This window comes from Neopsephotus bourkii, unplaced genomic scaffold (genome assembly GCF_033783945.1).
Source record: "Neopsephotus bourkii isolate Nb327-2 ecotype Australia unplaced genomic scaffold, CSIRO-AGI_Nbou_v1 NB_1471, whole genome shotgun sequence".
Classification (NCBI taxonomy): domain Eukaryota; kingdom Metazoa; phylum Chordata; class Aves; order Psittaciformes; family Psittacidae; genus Neopsephotus; species Neopsephotus bourkii.
The window spans coordinates 167,460-190,345 of record NW_026901947.1 but is presented as its reverse complement, the minus strand read 5'-3'; the positions used below and the strand labels follow the sequence as shown (position 1 = coordinate 190,345).

Below are 22,886 nucleotides of genomic sequence, written 5' to 3'. Positions count from 1 at the left end.
CGCTGATGGGGGGAAGGCTGTAAATCAATTGAGATTAAGGGCATAGCAAAATATGTAGCTTTGAGTTGAGCAGCCTGTTGTGGCTGAGAGGGCTTTTCTGAAAGATGGACCCATCTCCAAAGGACTCTGCTCCACCAGCAAGAGACACTGGGGAGCAGCTTGGGTGCAGGCTATGTGATATAAATGGAGAAGGTGGGGTGGCTCACGTGGCTCAAGCTGGGCAGAGATGACACTAGGCTTGTAATAAATATGTCATATATGCCATATATGTCAGTATGAACCTATTCCTTGGGTGCCTGCCCACCTTTTGGGTAGGTCTCCTTGCTGAACTCCTTCAGACTATTGCAGCAGCAGCCTGATGTGACTGGTGAACATCCCTGGCCTGGGAAAATGTCCTTCAGCCTCATGAAGATGTGAATCTTGCTTGATGATTCTGGCTTATCCTATCCAACACCAGCTGTGGAGGCACCTCCTGGGGGAGGGAACGGCATAAAATACCACTGTGAAAGTAAAACCTGACTTTCCTTTCTCCCATTGACTGATGAATAATGCTTTTGTGTCATGAGTTGTCATGATGGGGTCCCTTGGGCATGGAACGGCTGAGGACAAGTTGAGACAATGCTGTGTTGGTGGGTGATGGCCCTGGTGCCTGGTGTCTCAGCCCAGCTGGGTCTGGCAGCAGAACTGTGGGTAGCAAGGGAAATAGGGACCCTGTGGGAACCTTGAGCAGGGGGGTGCTGCTACCATCCCTCCTTGCTGAATCACCTGCATCATGTCACTGCAGCGCATTAGTCATGGAACTGGACTGACAGGGTGACAGCAACTCCTTGCTGCTTCTGTTTACTCTGCTTGTCTTGCTCTAGTGGGCTTTCCATCAGCCCCCACTAGGTGCCTGCTGCTGAATGTGTGCATCACTGGTTCCCAGACAGGGCCTCACACCCTTGGGTTTATTCTGGTGAAGGACTGGGAGAAAGGTCTGTGCTATTAAATGGGCACTGACTGGTGAAAACCATCAAGTCCAGATCCATGTGGGCAGAAGTGATCTCTGCCATACAAAGCCCTTGCTCACCCAGTGCTGTTTTCCCCAAAACACAGCAGCTCCTGGTGAGCACAGTGACTCTGGCATGAAACCCTGGGGAGGGCTTGTGAAGGGGGGTCAGTGATACCAGCACATGCTGAAGCTAGGAGGCCACAGATACTGCCACCAGCACCCTAGGGATTCCTGCAGGGCCCTCATTCTACCTGTCTGCATGTCCATACCACCTGCAGTCCTTGTGGTCTTCATGCTGTGCTCCACGCAGGCTGCTGCCCACACCAAACTTCTCCATTTGAAACCTCTGATGCTGATCTGTCCTAGCTCTCTTTGGCTTGTCTCTGTGCTGTTTCAGAGGTGCAGCCCTGGCAGTTGGACACTGGACTCCAGCTCCATCACCACTGGAAAAAGCTAAATAATTACTCCCCATGCCCCGGTTCTGGCTTTCCTATCCTTACCACTCACACAATAGCCACATTTTTTGTCCCCTGGGCACTACAGCCTCTAAGTTTGGTTTGTTAAAGTCATTTATATTCCACCTGAGCCTATATTACAGAGTCCTCCCAGACTCACTTGTAAGCCTCTTCTTTTTCAGCCTGGGAATCACTAAAAGTACAGACCAAAAGGATGCCCAAGGCTAGCCCCTCTGAGCATCCCTCAGAGATGTTCCCATATTTGAGAGCATGCTTTGCACAACGAAGTTTCCAAGAGCAGTTTGGGTTTCTTTAACCTGAACTGCAGCCTCACTCTTGATTTTATATTAGGAGTTAATGAATAGTATCTCATCTCCTCATCCCTCCAGACCATGAGATAATCTGCCAGGAAACAGGCATGATTTGATGTGGCTTCTCAACAAACCCATCTTGGCTGCATTTATCACCTCATTATGGTCCTAGCATTTACAAATTGATAAGTTAAGAGGGCAGGAAGGCATATTTCTGGGTAGAGAAGGTGGCTTGACCGAGATGGGATTCCCCATGTCCTCCTGGGCCTGCTTTTTGAATATAGATATTGTGTTTATGCTCCACCAGTCTTATGGGTTTGCCAAGAGATCTCGAAGATAATTACTAATGGGTCCAAAGTGTCTCCAGGTGCTTCCTTAAGTACTCCTGGTTTATTAAACTCTGCCCACTGGGCTTCAACCTGTGTTCCTCCTATTCTGGACTCTTCTCCCATCCCTTATCAACACTTTCTGGTTTTGGTAGCTTGTCCCAGTTAACCTTTTCCTACTTCTGAAGCATGGGACATCCCAGTTTTCACTCAGTCAATTGCTATATGTACTCTTTTCCTGTAAAAAACAGGTCCACATTTCTTCATCTTCCATTTACTTCCAATATAGTTGAACAGCCTCTTCTATAGAGCCCCTTATGTATCTCTAATCCTTGCAGGTTCTTTAGCTTGTCTGAGTTTATCCTTGGCTGCCTTTCCATCATGCTCATTGTTACTCACATTGACAGCACTTCCACTGTTGTACAATTCATTTCTGATTCCCAGGTCACCAACCAGCGTCTGATGCCATCACTGTCATCTCTTACTGTACTCCTCTCTCCCCTGCTCATCAGGACAGGTTTCCTTTGTGTACTTAATTAAGGTCATGTTCATGTGGTTGCAAGAGAATTAAGTCAACATATAATAAGAAATTATTACCTGTCAGATGAAACATAGTAACTGACTCTCTCCTTCTGTTTGAGCCTGTCCTCATTATGAAATTAAATGGGTTAGTTTAAACACCATCATGGTTGGATTAAGCAAACCCTTTTTATCGCATTGCAATGGACTAGTCATTAGCAAATAGACAATTATCACACAGACAATTATCACATTAGTTTATTGGCAGTAATGCCTTCTGATGTATTAACTTATCTCTTGTGATGAGTAAACACATCCATAATGTCTTTTAGTAGCACACAGGCTCTCTTGCACTTGTGTTATTGATGTAGATGTTTTTCCCCTCAAGTGTGCTCACTACTCCTTTTTTGAAACCCATTATCTATGTTTGAAATCTGCTCTTTGGAGCCCACGGTCCTTATTCCGCTACAGCCACACAAGATCCAAAAGCTCAAGTGCTGTGGGAAGGCCGGTGTAAGACACTTAGTTCAGTTTGAGCTGAGGTGTGTATGAAGAAAAACAAAGTTCACTGTGTCTTTTCTGTTGTGGCCTCCTCCAACCTGCAAAACATGGGACAGTTTCTACCCGACACCCTGAGGACAGCTGTCAGTCCTGTCCCTTTGGCATAAGGACAACTTTCCATGCAAAGTCATTGGTCAAAACCAGTACAAATGTCATGGAGAAAGAATTTGTGGTATCTGACCAATGGTAGAAGGTGAGGATTCACCTCACAAGGCCTCATCTTCACAAGGACAGTTGTATTTCCTTCTTTCTCTTTTCCTTATCTTGGTGTGCCTTTACCTTACAACTTTCACTGTGACAGGAAACCCACCTAGAGCAGAGATTCCTGTCATGAGCAATTCAGATGTTTGCATGATCCCAGCTTATCCAAGGGTCTAGGACAATTTGCAGACACCATTTGAAAAATGTGGCTAGGTCTGGTGTACCTTCATAAGCAGATCTGTGCTGGGGAAAGCAGAAACACTAAAAGTAGGTCCACTATTAGGACTGAATCTGTAGCACTGGTGTGACGTCGTTTCTGGTGGGTTGTCTTGCATGGGCAGTTGGGGGACATAGCTTCTCTGCAATGAAGCTAGGTCAGCCATTCAGTGAACACAGAGACAGGGAAGGAGATACAATGCTGCAGGGGTGTGAGAAGGTGTAAAAGTAGTGACTATGGGAGCCAGCACAAATAGACAACAGATGCAGATGGGGTGGAGTTGCTCAGATGGAAATCTACCTCCTCTTAGCTAAAAAAGCATAAACAGGAAGATGCTGTAACTCATTATTTATGTTTACTTCTTGTTGGACAATAGGAGACAGATTGGATGTCTGCAATTTACTTTTTGACTGTGAATTTACTGGCAAGTTCTCTCTTTAATGATCCCTGCTATAATCTCAAGTTCCACACCCATGAGTTAGTAGTGTCTATGGCCACTGGTATGTCTCCTCTCAGGACCTCCAGGCAGAAGAGACAGAACAGAATCAGATTACAAGCCTAGAGTGGGGCACAACACATAACTTTAAATCCATTTACTTCTGTTTATCACACTTTAGTCCTATTTATACCAAAGCCTTTAAATATGTTCATTTATGTTTTATGACTGAGCTAGTGTTATAATATGGACATGACCCAGATTTATTCATGGCTACAAAACAGGTATGGTAAGACGATGCAAGAGTAAATTCTGCTTGTTAAGTCTGAGATTTTCAGCCAAAGCTAGTAAAAGCACTAAGCATGAAGGTAAGCAGATGATTTTTGTAAGAAGACAATGCAATAAATGTGGGTCAGTTTTGGAAATCTGGGCTCAGACATAGCTGTCAATGCTTTGAAAATCGGTTGTATGAGATGTTTTGAATGCTTGAGGGATGGGAACAAAAAAGGGCTGTAGCTGTGTAAAATAGTACCTCTGAAAAATCAGTCTGTATTTAAATTGCTTGTTTTTATGAATGGTTGAGCTCATTCCAGATGAGCAATAAGATCTTGACCTTATGAGACACTCGGGAGAATCCAAGGTGATGTTGGAAAGTAATAAGGAAGAGTACTGCTCCTAAAAGCAATGCTGTGACCAAGGGCAAACAATGTTCTTGAAAGAACCACAGCCACCAAAGAACATCTCTCTTAGCTTCTGTGATGTTCAGGCTGCACAAACTGACTCCACCATTGCCTAGAGTCACTGGGAAGCAATTTATGAAGAGAACGGGCACAATAGGCTCAAAAGGTATCAGTGTGGTGGTTCAGGTGTCAGATAAAAGACATTTGAATGCCTGACTGAAGAGCTTGGGGCAAATACTCTTAACTCCTCTGAACTTTCATCTGCAGTATAAGAAGGAGACTTCCCCATCAGACTGTGGCCTTCCAGACTGATCATAATCACAGAGACACCCTGAAGCTTCCAGAGTGTTTCCTTGGGCTAGATCTCTTTGTCTGAGGTGGGGATAGAATCAGGAACTAGATCCTACACCAGGATTGAAAAGGAGACCTCGTTATGTCACTTTGTCTCAGAGCAGAGCAGTGATCATCTGATAGGAGCGGTTTGTTTGCTGTGTATCTCTTCTGAGGAGCCAGGCAGAAGTCACAAAGCAGGAGATAAAAAAGAACAAAGTGTTTGATGGTTGCTTTGACATTTGTTCTCTGTCATGGCCAATGCTGGATGAAATGCAGGACGGCTCAGAAATAGTGCTGCACTGAGACTTGCATCACCATTTCGAGGCAGCAACACATGGGCTCTAGGTAGTCCTCTGGCTTTGTTCTGTGATTTGTGGAGGACATTATGTCACTGCTTGGTTTGGAACTCTGGTTGGAAGAGAGGAAACAGCTTGAGGGCCCCATGAGCCCCAGGCCATAAGCCAGCTTGGGTCCTGCAAGCTGTTGGCTGTTGCCATTGACTTGTGCACGTTCCTGCTCCTCATCTGGCTTCATGGCATATCAGCTGCCCCATCTTTCGCTTTGCTGAGTGATCAACTTGCGTAACTCCCTTGGACTAGTATGTTATAGTAACTTACATTAACTAAAGACCCCTGAAAGCTAATGGGTTTGGACTTGTGGATCCTGCTTTTGTAGGTCAGAACCATTCTTGTTCTCCTGAGGACGTTTTTAGGGAAGTTTATCCAGCTTCCCTAGGGGTGGGAGTAGGAGAGCGGCTCAGGCTGCCGGCAGTGTACGCTCCTGGTTTTGAACTGACCTGCACAGAAAGTCACCATGTCTCAGAGGTACCTGGTGCTCTGCAAGCCACAGCCCCAGGCTTCCAGGTTGCTCTTTCAAGTCCTCATAGGGAAGGTAATTTTCCATGTCAGTATAAATCTTAGGTTGCAGCTTGAGGTGTTTAAGGACGCTAGAATGCCTAAAGGATTTGGTAGGTCCTCTGAGGTCAAATGGTAATTTGGAGGCACCTGTAAATGCCTGAAAACCTTTGTAATGTAAACCTCTTCATCATCCATGGCATGCATTTCCCAAAGCCAACCTCTTCTTTCCTCCATGAATCTCTAGGACACAGCCCACCTTTTTCCCAAAACTATGCTCCTGCATATTTTCTCCTCCTCCCTTCCCCAGTACCCCTTGCAAAATACAGCTCTTCTTGATCCAGCAGTGTGAGCCCTTCACCTCTACTCTGAGAGGGGTGTTGAGGGGTTCCCTTCAACGCCCCTCATCCCTCTTCAGGTCCTTTCTAAATCTGTCCACTACAGTTTGCCTGAAATCGTCTCTTTTCCAGTAGAGTTTATATGTTTGGCTCCATCAGCATGGCCATCCCTAAACACCTATTAATCAGAGGATATCACCTGTGTGGTCCTTGTTTGTGGAATACCCACCTTGCTCCAGTTCTCTGATCACCAGCTGGCTCAAAGTCCAACCTAAAACTCATTCCCATCTTACTGCAAGAACTTGACAGAATATGACAAAATACTAAGCTCAGTTTCCTCTCAATCTGTCTGCAAAGTAAGTCCTCTGGTCCTGGATGTTCTCCCTGCCTTTTTCTCTCCTGCCCCTCATGTGTCCTTTGTTACCTTTGACAATAAGGTTTTCACACACACACTGAACACGGATGGTGCTTTAGTCATTTTCAGCCGTTTATTACAGCTTGGACTATTCTGATTCTTTGTGACACATGGTCTCTCTCACAAAGTGATTTTCCAACATTTGAAGCATTACTAAACTTCCGTTTTCCCAACTGGATCTTTGACAAGATGAGTTTTTGCTCATCTCCATGGACTTCTGTTTGCATGGCTTTGACATGAGTATGGCCTAATTCGGCCTTGGCTCTACCGTGTCAGGTGCCTTTGCACATGCACATACACACATATACACATACACGTGTATCACTGTACAGGATTAACTGGACTCTACACCTCTATCTTTATCAGCCATCATCCTCCTTCTGAGTCATGGCTGAGGAAGATAAGCAGCTGGTTGTGCTATTGGCTTCATGATAATAAGTAAACAGTAATTAATATTTTGCAATCGTACAGCTCCTAGAATTGGATGATCTGAAAGCACTTAATTAACATTAATTAGTCATCACTGCATAGCCCACATGAGGTAGATAAGGTTTTATTGTGCAGAAGGGGAAACTGAGGCAGAAAGGAATACCAGGATTGGGTAGGATGAACTTTTGTTGGAAGGGATTGCAGAGCCTTGATACTTCTTGAAGCTTGTTGTGGCCTCATTTTGAAGACACCAAAGGCAAAATGAGGACATAATCCTGCCTCCCCAGTGTTCAGGACAGACCCTCACAGGGTTAACAGACCTCAATTCTTGCCATGTTCTGCCTGTCCACTGCCATGGTTCTTCCTACTTTTGATGCTCTTTGATACTTTACAAATCACAAAGACTCTAGTGCAACAGGTGAGGTGGGCATCTAACAGAGCCAAAACAGTGGAGTGGGTCTAGACCTTGGCTGGATCTGGTCTGATATCTTAAAGACATTCCTTTTATATAGATATAATGTTTGCCAAACCATCCAAATCACTTAGGAATCAAAGTCCTTGCAGAAGTGTGTAATGGCCAGCTGAATAGCCAGATATAGATCAAAGTGTTTGGGTAAAGGAAGATGTGTCTAGACATTGCGTGGGATTTACAAACTCACACCAACGTCTCACATATGGGACTTGATTCAGTCGCCTAAAAGTAGATGTTCAATGTTCTTTGAGATGACCTGGATGCCCTTCCTGACCTCTGGCTGCTCTTTGGAAGTACAAAGCTCTCCTGAAGGCCCCACATCAAATCTGCCAATCAGTTTAGATACCTCAGGCCACTCAGAGACACCTAAGATAACTGAATTGTGCCCCAGATGTCCACCTTAATGGCCTATGTTGTCAGCACATGTCCAGCATGTGTTTCACAACATCTAAGTCCGTTTCTCTAGGGACAGAGCCTTATCTCAAATACTGACTAAAGTGATGTGAGCACCCTCTGGAAAGTCTTTGGAGTTCTCTGGGTTAGAAGTCTAAGTACTTTGTTGGGCCAGTTTCTGTATTTACGTCCCACTTCTGGGCCTGGAAAAGCTCTGGAAAAGATCTCTGTCTACTGGTACTACAACTGTGCACTAGGAACAAGGTCGCTTCAAGACCTACTGTTACACCCCCAAGCTCTCAGTCACCCTGTTATCATCCCTAGGGCCCACTGCACACCGGGTGTCTCCTCCAGTATCCTTTTCACACCAATGTTGGCTCTGTTGAAACCAGGAGGTTTTAAAACCAAGTCAGACACTGGTCCCCCAAGGTTGTCAGCTGTGGTCCTGGTTTCCTTTAACACCAACTGATTGGACTTCATTACTTGCTTGTGTATGTGTCTTGCCCTCTTCTAGAAGGTCTGCATGCCAGTGGTATGAGAAGACCAAGGACAGCTGAGTGTCCCCATACTTCATAGCTGAGTGCACACAATAACTGAGTAGATCTGCTTTCTCCTCCATGAACTCCTGAGCATCTTGGCAATCTCAGCCAGAGAGAGGCATACGCCAGGGAACCTGCATGCTATGGGCACATCATCTTTTCCAAGAATTAACCTTGCTCACTAATGATTTATATGACTGACCTCTTTTGAGAGGGTTAAATTGACAACAGTTTATATTAATGGTCTTACTGTCAGTGTACAATGCTGGTTTTCAGTGTGAGCTGGGCTTGAATGTACAGTACTGGGTCTTCTGATACAATGGACCTGGGGAGCATCAAACTGGGACCTACAAGACTTTATTTTGTGGTCAGCTGAAGAAGGGGTAATTCCTCCTTCCCATGCTCCCATCACAGGGATTGAACAGGCCTGGATGAACAGCTTCTGCTAGAGGATGGTGACTGACCTGAGAAAGCCGAGGTCATGATGGTCCTTTAGAGTGCAGTTGAACTGTTTGAAGACACATGAAGGGCAGCAAGAGGAAAAGAGAAGGTGCAAAAGATGCTCATTTGTTGAGCACTGCCTATTGCACACCCCAAAGGAGGGAAATATAGTCAGGACTGTATTGTCATTTGTAAACTCAGAGAGGTTTTTTTAAACCAAGGTTGTGTGGGTGAGTCTCAGTCTGGCTTTTTTTGATGGAGGCTTGGACTTGGAAGCCTTAACAAACTTCTTTTAATGCATGCATCTGGAGCAGTTCTCTATGGTTAAAAATCCCATCCAACCAATCAAAACACAGGTCTTACTCAGTCCTTATGATTCATTACACCCCCTCCCCTTCCATTGGAGCAGAAGAAGCCCAGGATAACTGATCAGAGGGAGATCCTGATGTTTTCATGATGTAGGGCTGAAACATGTTTTGCCTGAAGGTCTTAATGAGTATTTGCTGACAGCAAAGAACAGGGTGAGACTCATGCCTCTCTTGGAATTCAGAGCCAGAGCCTGTTGTGGTTGATACACGCTCATTTTCCCAAATCAATTCCTCTCTGGAGCATCTCCTTCCCACCCCAGTCTTTTTTGCCCTCCTCCATGTGCTCTGTCCAGTCCAAGGCTCCCAGCCCATTAAATCCTAAATTAGTGTCTGTTCCCTGACTCTTTGCCTTTCTGCAAGAACAGCCCCCATCTCCCTTTCTTAACGGCTGACTCTTTACCTGCTGAGTCTCACCTCCCTGTTTTAGTTCTTGGTTTAAAATGCTTTCATGCGCAGCCTGCTGGTCCCAGTCCCTCTGCTGCTGAGTCCCTTATCAGCGGCACACACGCCTCCTCCCTGGCCCCTGCTGTACATGCTGTGTCACCAATGCCGAATCTCTCTGCAGCCCTCCCATCTGCCTCCTGTCCCTTCCCATGTCCTCCACAGGCTGGCAGTCCCTGTCAACGGTCCAGCCACCACTGGGTTCTTCCCCCTTCTTGTCTGTCTTTGTTTCTCTTTGGGGATCGATGAGATGGTCTCTCCAAGAAAGGCTTTCTGTGGCATCACACTCCAAACCCCATCGTAATCCCTATCCCTTTCCTTTCTGTCTCTTTGCCTTGTCTCTGCTCTAACTCCAAGAGCTTCCCTTGACTTTCCCCATGCCATTGTCACCAGTGTTCATTTCATGGTGTACTTGCCCCTCAACCCCAATCTGGGTTTGCTGCCTCTAAGATAATCCTCTTTCCTCCTAGACACCATCTCACAGAGAAGAGCATGGTCAGGGAAGGCTGTCTGTCCCTCGTTTTCATTGCTGAAGCCCACCTTCTACCATGGGGCCATCAGGAGCCCGAGGGAACAGACCTATTTTTTCTATGGGGATGGTGCGGTGACTGTTCTTGTCCTGTATAGGAGCTGCAGGAATTTTCAATAAGAAGGTGGATGAATTTCATGATTTCAGGGTTGTCTCATGGGCAAAAATCTGCCAAGTCTCTGCTGAGGTCACCTGAGCAGCACCTGGATCACACTGGTGTGGATTTTCAGCAGTGGGCAAAAGCACTTACCTACATCTCTGCCTCCTGACCATACCTCAAGTCCCAGATCCAAGGCAGGGACACCAGAACTTTTACAATTACAGTTTTAAGACAGGCAAAAGCATAGGTGTGTTACAAGCCTACATCTGGGAGAGCTTGAAATTGGCAGAGACAGCATATATATGGTTGAGGTGAACAAACAAGACAGAAAAGGTTCAGCCCCCAGCAGTGCTTGTTTGGCAATGCTATGGGCAAGCTTGCGAGCAGAATAACAGGCTGTGCTGGCAGCTGTGCTGATAAGCCGCTGCAGAAGCACTTGTGAAGGTAGATGCTTGGGCCACACAGACAAAAGCAACCTTGGACTCTTTCCCCAGAAGTGCTTGCTCTGTGACAGGTCCCTCTGCTGTCCATGCCAAGTGGGCACTGGAGCACCTAGTGCATCCCAATCGCATCCTTGCAGTGCAGGTATAGCTTGGGAGTCACCTCTCCCTGCCCTGCCCTGGGCATTTCTCCTGCCATACCCCCGATCTAAGTGGGCAGGGGGACTAGTATCCGTGCCTCCTAATGTGAGCAGCCTGGCCATATCCCAGGGAACACACATGGTGCGAAGGGAGGGTGAGTGGAAGATGACTGTAGGAGCCTGCAGTGGAGGGGATAAGGAGAAAAATCAGCCAGACCTGCTGGGTTAGTTGAAATTCTTGTTTGGGGCTTGACGGGGTGTTTAAGCATATTTTTCATCTCCTTTTGGGATCAGAGAAGTGTCTCTCATCTCAGTGCATGACCTTAAAAAGGCATCCTGTCCTTTGCACAGAGATATATGAGGTGCCCATGCCCTGCGCTGGGGCAGTGAGTGTCCCCTGTCTTGGGGGTTAGCTCAGTGCCATGCAGCTCTGCAGTCAGCAAGAGACGACTCTCCCCCAGGGACTGCCATTATGTAAGGGAGGGGAGGCAGGTTTCCCAGTCATAAAGGTGTTGCACAATTAATTATTCTGGCTTGGCTCTGAATCCCTGGAGCTCAAGGTATGCCACACAACATGAGTAGTGCAGCACAGCCTCAGCCCGGTTGAGCCTCAGGCTAGCAAATCACTTCTGCTCGCGTCTCTCTCTTTCCACTGATGTGTATGCTCTTTTCAAAGGGGGATGTGACGAAGCATGCTCTGGAGCAGCATCATCTACAATCAGTGGGCAGCTAGAAAGATCTTCCAGCTCTTTGCACTGGTGTCTTCCCTTTATCCCAAAAGACACCCCCCTGCCGAGCCCCCCTTGCCCCTGGATAGCCAGCACTGTGCTGGGGAAGTGTGAATCCCCAGGCCTGGGCTTCTCATTTGTATTTGTCTGGCTAAAGGCTAAAAGCCATTTGACCTGCCATGCCTTTCTCCTGGAAATTAAAGACCTTGTATTTTTCTCCCCACAGTGGTATTTGTACCCTGTAATCATGCTGCCTCTCCATCTTCTCTCTGAAAGGCTGAACATGCTGAACTCTCAGTTTCTCCCTGAAAAGGCTATTTGCTTTACCCTCAGGTGAATTTCCTGGTTCTGTCTTCACCACCTTTAGCTTTTTAACATGCTTTAAAAAGCAAAAAAACCTGAAAGCCCAGAGCCCTATACTTGTCTTGGCTGGGTGCAGATACTCGTCTTGCTCATCTGCCATCACGCAAGGTCCCCTTTCCCTCCTCTCCACGCTCTCCAGCACACCTCCAACTAGTGGATATCTACTACATAAGCAATTTCAGCGAGAAGGTGAGACATTGCAATGCAACCTTTTCATTGCCATGGCCTTTCAAAAGCTGGTCCAGGTGGCCAGAGAAGCGTCAGGACAGGAGAGGTCTGTGCTGGCTGTTCAGCTCTTGCAATTACATGCCGATTGCATTCACAGTCCTGCAATGGGGATACAGAACCAAAACATCGTTATTATTGGAAATTCTAACACTAGGAAGTGCATTTCATGTCCACCCACATTTCTGAGCAGGGCTCTTTGAACTTTATTGCAGGTAAGTTTTTGTAGCCAGCAAAAGTTGGCTTTGGTACATGTGTAGTCTCTGCTTTTTTCCTCCTTCTTTCCCATGAAAGGAGGCAATACCTGAAGTATAATCCTAGGCAGTGACCAGAGCTCTTAGACATGCTAGAGCAGAACCCAGACACGTCTAAACCACTTGCAGTGCTGCTCACAAGCCAATGGTGCAGAGCACAAGCTGGGGAGCATCCCGGAAGCCAGGGCAACCAAGTTTTAGGAGCCCAGTTCTCTACTGCAGGAAGCTAAAGACACACTGGTTTACACACACACACATGATTTAGTCCAGGATTCCTTGTTATATAAGTTAACAATAACCTTAAGGTGTTGGTTGGGAGCACATTTGTTGAGTGATGCATTGTCCCAGACACAATAATGGAAAGTTGCCTGTTTACTAAGCGTCAAAAATGATAGTTATGAAAGAGAAAGCTGAGTTGAACAGCTCCAGCAGCTGGAGGTAATAATGACAGATGTGATCATTTACTGTGGAGGTCCACGAGCTGGTTTAGAGTTTCACAGCCCAGAGTCATCCTCAGGGCACTGCACATTCCAGAAACATCTCCAAAGCACCTTACAGTAAACGGTATCACGCAGAAGGCGATCGGGGCTGGAGTCAAGGGTGCAGCATTCCCCCCTGGCCTCTGACAAAACTCCATTTCAGTAAACAAATATTAATTTCTTTCACAAAATGGGCCCTCAGGAAGAGTTGCTAGCAATCTGCCCTTGTTCCTGGGCTGCTGTCAAGAGGCCTTTGCTGTGGTCCAACTTGAAGCAGCCCCACCGAGATGTTTAACTTGAGTTTAGCCTCCTGGGACACTGGTAGTGTGCAGTCCTGGTGCCACCTCTGGGACATGGGTCTTTATGAAAGATAGGTCCAATCTGAGGGGTACCTTATGACTCCAGTTTGGTTATCATAGCATCGTAAGATCATAGAATAGTTAGGGTTGGAAAGGACCCTAATATCATCCAGTTCCAACCCCCTGCCATATAGAGGGACACCTCACACTAGACCATGGCACCCAAGGCTCTGTCCAACATGGTCTTGAACACTGCCAGGGATGGAGCATTCACAACTTCCCTGAGCTACCCATTCCAGTGCCTCACCACCCTAACAGTAAAGAACTTCCTCTTTATATCCAATCTAAACTTCCCCTGTTTAAGTTTGAACCCGTTACCCCTTGTCCTATCACTACAGTCCCTAATGAAGAGTCCCTCCCTAGCATCCTTATAGGACTTATCATGGGCTACAATCCATGGGTAGACACTGCTGCAGAACTCTTGTCTCTTGGTTGGACAGAGTTCAGAGTCTGAAAAAATAGTCTTGGCCCATTTCTGAATGGGCTGCTGTGGCCACACTTGGGAACAATGTTAGACACACCAGGAAGGGGCTGTAGTTCCAAAAACAGGTCCCAGCACCACCAAGGTGATTCCCTTTGCTACATCTTTGCCTTCTCACATGTCCAGGGCCTGGATCCCCGTGTGCTGCTCACTGCATGTGGCCCTTGGCTGAACATCCAGCAGTTTGCTGGCTCTCCACGTGAGCTGACTCCAGATAGCCAGTGCCTGAAGGCCTGCTGATCTCAGCCACCACCCTTACACCTTGGTGCTGTGTCCACAAGGCATTAGGGATGCACACTGGAAGAGCTGCAGAGTGCTCTGCTTCATGCTGCAAAGCCGCCTGTTCCAGTGGTGGACATATGGATGACATAGCTCCTGCCTCTTGGGGATCTCAGAAGCACTGGAATGGCAGACCCCACCTGAGGAAGACTGCTGCCTCTCCTCCCCCTCACACACATTTGGAGAAACAAGCCAGGAAGTTTGCTATAGAGGTTAATAATAGGCTTGAGTTGTGGTTTCCCGTGATTTCTTTGGCAGCAGACTGGGCCAAGTCTTCCTGGCACATTCCTTGTAGAAACCTTTCACAAATGAGTGGCATGTCTTATTCCTCCGCGGTGGTCTGCACTGGAGTATCCATACCACCAGGTTGTCTCTGCCCCTGCACCCTTCCCTTTTCATTGCTGATGTGCCAGGCAGAGGGATGAATGAATGACACAAGGGCCATGCCAAGCCTCACTCCCTCCTTCCACTCACCGTCATTTCTGACAGCTGAGTGTATTTATTGTGGGAGGGGTGGGAGAGCATGTGTGGAGCCAAGGTTGGTGCCTCTTCATAAGAGTTTGCAAGGCTAAGTGGATGCCCTAGATGGGTGCCTCTAATAGATACTCCCCAAGCCACAAACAGCATGAATGTAAGTGATGTTATCTTGCCTTTCAATAATAGGCATCCAATTTGCTGACTCCAGTTGCCCAACCCAAGTCTGATTCAGGTCTCTGTGGGCTTCCTGCAGGATGCGGTGGCAGGAGGGGTGGGTGTGACGTCTGAGTGGCGGGCTTGGGAAGCAGGGGTAGACATCAAAGACCCATCCCCTGCATTTCCCAGCAGGGGCCAGGGGGGTTTCACAACCCAAGCCTGGAGCAGAAGAATTGGTACATCAGTGGAAGGTTAACATGCAAAGAAAGAGAAGTAAGGGAGAAGTTCTTTGTTGTGAGGGTGATGAGGCACTGGCATAGGTTGCCTAGAGACGCTCCATCCCTGGCAGTGTTCAAGGCCAGGTTGGACAGACACTTGGATGACATGGCCTAGTGGAAGGTGTCCCTGCCCATGGTAGGGGGGTGGAACTAGGTGATGTTAAGGTCCTTTCCAACTCAAACCATTCTATATTCTACGATTCTGTGAAATGCTCCCTGTCCCCAGAGGATCCAGAGCACCCATGTGGGAAGCCCCAGCCACACACAACAACTTCCATTGACAGATTTTGTTGGGAAATGGTTGCTCAAGCAGAACATGTGACAAGACACCTTGCTACAGGGTGGGCATTTTGGCACCTTAGCAGTATTGTCCTGCTCTTACCACCCCACAGAGTAAGTGGTGCAGTAAATTGCCTGTGATGAGGAGACTCAAGGCTGCTGCCATCCTCAGGAGGGGTAACCTCTCCTTTCTGTGTTTTTTGACCACCATTGCTGCTCTTGGCCCCTTCCTGTTACTCCTTCTTCTCCAGACTGGAAGTGAACAAGAGCTGTGGTGGGTATGGGACTCCACTACTGCGATTTGCTCTGAGGACTGGATGTGGCAGGTGTGGGGCTGCAAGAACCATGGGAGCCATCACTTCTGCATCCCAGAAGGAGAGGGTTGCAAGGGCTCTCCATGGGTGGAGGGAGAGGACCCCTTGTTCATCCCTTCGGTACACTCCATTCTTCCCTTCACCCTGTGCTGCTCTCAGGTCTTATCCTGCTCTCACTGGCAGGGCTAGGAGTTTCTTTGCCTAAGAAGGGAAAAGGGGTGTCTGACCCCAGGGGGATGTGACTGGAACTGAGGGCTGCTGCCTATGCTATCTACAAGTGTACTGGTGGCTCATAGGAAAGCATCTGTTCCTGCCTGACGGATTCCTGGACCTCATCCTGTGCCAGAGAAGGCACCTCCTGTGGCTTCTGGCCTGGCTGTTCTCAAGACCCATCCCTGCCTTCAGATGTTAGGGGTACAGGATGACTAGAGAGGTCTGAGTCGGGCTGCATGCTGTCAGAAGGATTGTCCCTGCTATGTCCTCCCCTCTCCTTCCACAAAACACTTCGATTTGATAGTGGGTTTCTCAAGATAAAACCCACTCATGTCTCAGGTCATGAAGCAAACTGGGGTTTGGATTTCCTGTGTCCACAGATGTGAACTAATAAATATATTGCTGGGAACAAGATTATCCCCATTTCAGTGGTCCTAGTTTAGGACTGAAATTCTGAGTATCTCCTACATCCTATTTGGCATCTACTTTTGATGACTCTTCCAGTGTGTAAATCTCTACTATTGTTCCTTCTGGGCAGGCCAAGGAAAAGAGGCCAGGACATTTTTCTAAGGAAGTGTTGGCTCTTTTCCCATGGGACATTCCAGGGCAGCTGCAGAGTCAGTAAAGTACTATAGCTCTGTTGAAGGGGAGAGAGAAGACAGTGGCTCTCATCGCAACACCATTCAAGTTCTTTTCTTTTCCCCAGTGAGATCAAACTTTCATTGAAACCTTCAGAGCAGTGTAAATATTATTCATACAATCATAGCATAGTTAGGGTTGGAAAGGACCTTAAGATCGTCCAGTTCCAACCCCGCTGCCATGGGCAGGGACACCTCACATTAAACCATGTCACCCAAGGCTCTGTCCAACCTGGCCTTGAACAACCTCCAGGGATGGAGCATTTACAACTTCCTTGGGCAACCCATTCCAGTGCCTCACCACCCTCACAGAAAAGAATTTCCTCCTTATATCCAATCTAAACTTCCCCTGTTAAAGTTTTAAACCATTACCCCTTGTCCTGTCACTACAGTCCCTAATGAAGAGTCCCTCCCCAGCACCCTTATAGGCCCTCTTCAGATACTGGAAGGCTGCTATGAGGTCTCCACGCAGCCTTCTCTTCTCCAGGCTGAACAGCCCCAACTTTCTCAGCCTGTCTTCATACAGGAGGTGTTCCAGTACCCTGATCATCCTCGTGGCCTCCTCTGGACTTGTTCCAACAGTTCCATGTCCTTTTTATGTTGAGGACACCAGAACTGCACACAGTACTCCAAGTGAGGTCTCACGAGAGCAGAGTAGAGAGGCAGGATCACCTCTTTCAACCTCCTGGCCATGCTCCAAACTACCTCATGTCCCATGCTTACTGATGTCTGTGCAGGAGCTATCAGATAAAGGACACTGTCCCTCTCAAGTCACGGCAAATTGAGAGGTGGATGCTCATGTCTGCTCAGATGTTGGGGGTTGCATCCACTGCACAGCTCAGCCCTCCTGTTTACGGCTCTGTTATCTCCACAGCCGCGGGCACTCGTCTCAGGTAGCTTGTCCATGCCAAATCCCTGTTGCATTATGGAATCTCAGAAATGCCCATTACTATGCAGTTCCTTAATGCCTGTCCACTTAAGGATGATGTTTAATACTTAAACTATCCAGGAGAAAAAAATAAAAGTAGGCCAGCACGGAAATTCCCTCAGGATTCAGGTTGGTTTAAAATAAGTTGAAGGAACAAATATCCCAAAGAGAACAGCAGACTCTGTTGTCACTTACAGCAAGTATAGGCAAGCTCATTTTGCATTTGCAGAGGTAGATTTAGGGAGAGTCCAGATGAACTGGTAGTCCTTTGGAAGCCCTGAAGTCATAAGAGGCAAAGTCTATTTTGGTCCAAAGGTGCTTTTACAGTTCAGGAGCCCAATTCTCTTCTCTGAGGGTGCAGGTTAGTAGGAATCCCCTTGCAGAGACCATATGAAGGCATGCCAGGGTACAGAAATTGGAGGGAAAGAGTTAACTGCTTCAGGGAACCCTATGCCTCCTTTCAGATTTAAGCTCGTATACTTTTCTGCCTTTGCATCTCCTTGGAAAGGAAAACATCTTCCTGGAAAATATCTACAGAACGTCTATGTTCTTATGGTTTCTACTCCCCATCCTAAACTTATCCATGTTTGGTTTATCCCTAGTTGCACTTGTGCCAACACAAGCAGTTCTTTTGCTTCCTATTGGAGTTATTGACAGTGGTATGTTCAAAATGGGCCTTGGCTTCGATGAGCACTTTTTTGAGCACTTATTTGAGCACTTTTGGCCCATACTGGAAGGAAGGGACTCTATTCACCTGCTTGTCCTTCTGAGATTTCTTTGCACCTTTTCCTCTTCCAGTTTGTCTTTCTTGAGCATGGGCAATCTGAAATTCATGTCCTGTTGCAGTGAGAGCTCCTGCTGTAAATTGTGGAACAGTATTGAGACTTCCCTGCTCCTATTGCAAATACCTTACCCCATCTATGGAACAAACACCTTTGCATTTTGCAGGTCTGTACCTCCTTAGAGACTGGGGGTGGGTTACACTGACTATGTGTATCTCTCTCCACATGGGCTAGTTGTTTTAGGATTCCATTATAGCCAACAAAGAAAGAGACACTGCTAAAGTCATCACATGGAGTAGACACCTAAAAAGACATCTACGTGCTTTTTGTTCTTAAAGTGATCGTTTCTCTGCCGAGGGACGTCTGTGGTGAGACTACCTGCATTTAGGTAGCACACTTTCCATTTCTGGACACGTTCTCACCTGGCAGGGACAGTTCTTGTCATTGCTCCTGACTCACACTTTGGGCTGGTGAAGTTTCACCCCATTTCTGTGTCTTTTACCTTCAGGGTCTTTGAACTCTCCTGCTGTGGTGCACAGCAACAGCAGTATCTCTTAAGTCAGGACTGGCTCCACAGCTATGAGATCAACTGTCACACAGAGCAGTTTACGGGACAAGCTCCTGCCCAAACTCTATTTCAGGAGAGCTGTTTATAATAGCTTTCCTTTCAGATGTGTTATTAAGAAGCTTTCTTCTGGAGCAATTGGTTCTTTTCCAGGGTACAGTAGTTATTCTGGTATGCAACTGCTTAAACTGGAAAATGGCTTCTCTACAGGAATGGCATGTGATGAACAATGTTTATTCCTGTAAACTGGGAGCAGCTTTGGGATGAGGAGGAAATCAGACATGACAAGGAACCACCAGTGGGAACGGGCTGTGGGCCCATGTTCCAGTGTAACGCTGGGATGTGTCCCTATGAAATACTTTTGAATGGTATGAGGTATGGACTCAGCTCAGGGTCACCCCTTCCTCCACTTGGTCCTAACCTGTGGATTTCATGAAGAGCTGTTTTCAGGGAGTATACATATCATTCCCATTACTGTATTGCAATTCAAGTCCAAACCCAGTTTGCCAACTTCCAGAATTCTCAGAAGACTTAGATGTCTGAGGAACCTAAATTAAGCTTGCAGTTTTACCTTAAGTTTTTCCAAACTCAGATGCCATCAACAACCCTTTGCTGTGTAGACTACCCCAGGTCCCTGGAGGAATTTCTCCATTTCTCTAACTCAAGGTGCAGGACTAAGCACACCCAGATATGAAATGACATCTGGCTATGTAAATCTGGAGAATGAAGGCAGGATGTTGAGATCATTGCACTCAACCCTCCAGCTAGAATGGTTTAGAAAGCATCTAAACTTCCTACGCACTCACTTCCTACCCTGCCTTGCTAGGCAAGCTGTAATTTTTATATTTAATGAAATCCTCTGAACATGTCACTGTATTGCTCTGTTGAGTAGATCATGGGAAGGGGATGGTCAGAGATATCTTCCAAAGGGATATTGCACAAGGATGAATCCCATCATGCTTTGACCCAGTGACCTCTCTTGGCATAACGGCTTTCGCACCAGGTGACCCAGCCACCAAGTGCAATGAGTGACTCATTACAGACTGGTGTGATTCACGCTTTTCTCCTTATTGGATTGCACCATCCATCCTGGGATAGGTGAATCAGTTTGGCTTGGATAAGATATGGAACCCATCTGTCCAGGTTTATCTATTTGGCTGCTTGAGAAGAAGTCTGGCAGCTTTGTTAAACTTGGTTTTTAATGGGAAAAGTTATGTTGCTGGAGGCTCGTAAACTCCTCCTGTAGAAGCCAAGGAGTTTATGAGCCTGAGTTTGTTTTGTTTCACAAGAGCTGTTAGGAAAACAGCTGAAGGGGAGCAGCCAAGGATCAGTTCTTCCTTGAAGGTTTCACCTGTGTCTTTCCGCTGGAGTGGAGGGACAAGGGAGGGAGCCAAGTGGCAAGGCTGAAACACAAACAGCAAACTTGGAACCTGGGTGTTAGTTTTGGAACTTGTCTAGAAATAACAGCCTGAGCACAGTGAGGTTCTTGTGGCACGTTGCACGGTTCTGCAGGAGAGAAAGGAAAGGAGCAAAAAGTGAAAAATGTTACAGACAAGTGCTCTGTTGGACCAGGGTCAGAGGGTATGGGTTCAAATCTTGGTTTATTCTAGGTACTGCCATATTTGTTGGCCGCAGAAGATACTGGAAGAAAAGGTAGAGATCTATGGAAGGAGCACAACAGACCAATGTCTCTGACTTCTCTGCTGAGCTGACCTTCCTTTCCAATCTGAGTTTCTTCTGTGTAATCATGAGTTTCCGTAAATTAAAGTATTACATTGCCCCCCTCAAAGCCTTGCTTTTTTGGGACTGTACGGACTGAGAACTGTAGTTCACTCTGGACACTGTTGACACCTGATGTCTGAATTATGCCATGGTTGACAATAAAAGGCCCTTGTTTGAGCTTCAATACCTTTGGCATGATCACCAGGAGGTGAGGCATGGGTTCTTGGGACAAGAGTTTTGGAAATGTCCTTTCTTTGAGCCTTTGTGCTGTGAAAGAGCATCTTTGAATGTCCATGCAACACTGAGGGCATGGACGCCTTGCTGTGTCCACCCAGCACTAAGAGAGTCCAAAAGATCTGAGGGCCCACCTTGTTAATTTTACTTGGTTTTATTTTCCTTGTTTGCTTCTACTGACCCGTGCACTTACACCACGAGGATGGGTATACCAGTACTCTGTGCACCAGTTACTGCAGGACATGGGCTTGTTTGGAAACCTGTTGCTGCTGATGCACACCTTTAATTGTTTTATGCTTAGATCATGTGTCCTTGGAGTCCAGCTGCATGGTGTGACCAGGCAATCCCTGCCTCAGCACAGAGAAGCTCCAGCACTGGGGGCTTTCAGCCCTCACCCACACTTTGATTAGTTATTGTTTCTGAAAAAAATCTTCCGCTTCTTCTAGTGTTGCTTCACTGTCCCTTCCCCAGGCTCCTTCCTAGATAATAATATGGCTGTCTCTTGGGAAAGCAATTGCATAAGTCTCTATTGCTCATTTTAAGTCACTGGATCTTGGGCTGCAGTGATTCACCCTCACAACGCCCCAAGAAGGGAATCCGGTGTCACTCTCTCCAATTTACTGATGGAGAAGCTGAGGTGTGGAAAGGTGAAGGATTTGCTCAGGGTCAGGCAGTGAGTCAGTCACAAAGCCGGTATCGGAGCACCCACCCCACCCTGGCTCCTTGGGTTTGTGTCTGTCTAGACTTCTCCAAGCACCAGCTTTGATGCTGGTGTTACCACCATCTTCCACCATCAACCTGGGAGCCTAGACATCTCCCCTCCCTTCACCAGCTGAGAGGAAATGTCTGTATCCTCAGCTCGTAGCCAGAGGTGCTCGGATGGTGCAGACAGGAAAAATATACCTACCTGGAGAACATTACACCTCTCCATGCCTCTTGCTCTTCACCTGTCTCTGTCTGGTCTCATGGCCCTTTCCTCACCAGGAGGGGAAGAACAGGATCCAAGAACCCAGTCTAAATAAGTCTGAATAAAACTACACCACATAACACAGCGTTTGCACGCTGGTTGTTCAGCAACTGGCAAAACAGCCCACAGACCTTAGCTGAGGAACTGCCAAATGGGATAAAACCAGCACACAGCTTCACTTCTACCTGTGAGGTGAAAAGGATGGAGTAGACTATAAAGGAAAGGTGAGTGCAAGAGGAGGAGGAGGCTGTGGATCCTGTGCTGTTTGGGTGATGCACAGCAAGAGGCTGAGGGGAGAGGTATGGAAATAAGATGAAAGATCGGTGTCCTGAGTGCTGGTTTGCACCGGCTGCAGCAAGCACACATGGGGCTGATGGAGTGCTTGCTGTAGTTAAGAAGACCCCACTGATGATGGCTACAGCAGTCTGGATTTGAGCATAAAGAAATGAGGAAAGCTTCCTGTTCCTGTAATTATGTTTGGACCTGAGTGTTTCCCTGCATTTGATTCCTCACACATTATTGCTTTCTTAACGATATTCCTGACTCTGCTTCTTGGGCTGGCTGCAGTTTCTGTGTGAAATAAAGGTTCATTCACTGCTGCACTAAAAACCCCTGCCTTTTCAACAGGAGAATTGATGGTTAAATAAGGGGAAGAAGAAAAGCCAGCCGTCTGTGGCTTTGCAGAGGAGGCAGGGGAACAAATCCAGGAAAGGGGTCTCCTTCAGTGCTCCAGATTCTGCTCTGCTGCTCTGTGTCAATCCCTGGTGAGTCAAGGAGCCCAGGGAATTTTTACTGCTCACTTAACAGAAACCAGATGCCACCAGTGGCATGCATCCTGCTAGCAGCCCTTACCCCAGATGGTACTGACTGGGACAGCTTTCGTTCAGGCCCTCCCATAGAATTGTCCCAGGGTGACATGGGACATTACTGAGGATGAAAAGGCAGCAAGGGTTGGTTGCTGTGAGGCTCAGTGAGCCTGTGGGCTCCTTGTCAAGGTCCTGTGACTGGGACTGGCTCTGCACTGGGGATCCCTCATGGCTTTTCTTCACAGCTTTCACAGGGACTGGGCTGCAAATGCTCTCTCAAAGCCCTGGGAGACGGAGATAATCTGTCAACACACAAGAGTTTGGATCCAGAGGCAGATTTTCATAGCGGGAGATCTGGTCTGGCTTACTGGTACCAGTTTCAACTGGGCAATTCCTGGAGTCAGGAGGTACCTTGGTGTCAGCTGGCAGG

The 22,886-nt window shown here is 47.1% G+C and overlaps 2 protein-coding genes across 2 annotated transcripts in view; one reads left to right on the top strand and one right to left on the bottom strand.

Annotated features, from left to right (window-relative positions):
• The window catches only part of LOC133220727 (phospholipase A2 inhibitor gamma subunit B-like), a 141,180-nt gene that overhangs the window by 65,517 nt on the left and 52,777 nt on the right, over window positions 1-22,886 (top strand). The window lies entirely within an intron of this gene.
• NUDT2 (nudix hydrolase 2) overlaps window positions 1-22,886 on the bottom strand; it is a 414,951-nt gene that overhangs the window by 383,844 nt on the left and 8,221 nt on the right. The window lies entirely within an intron of this gene.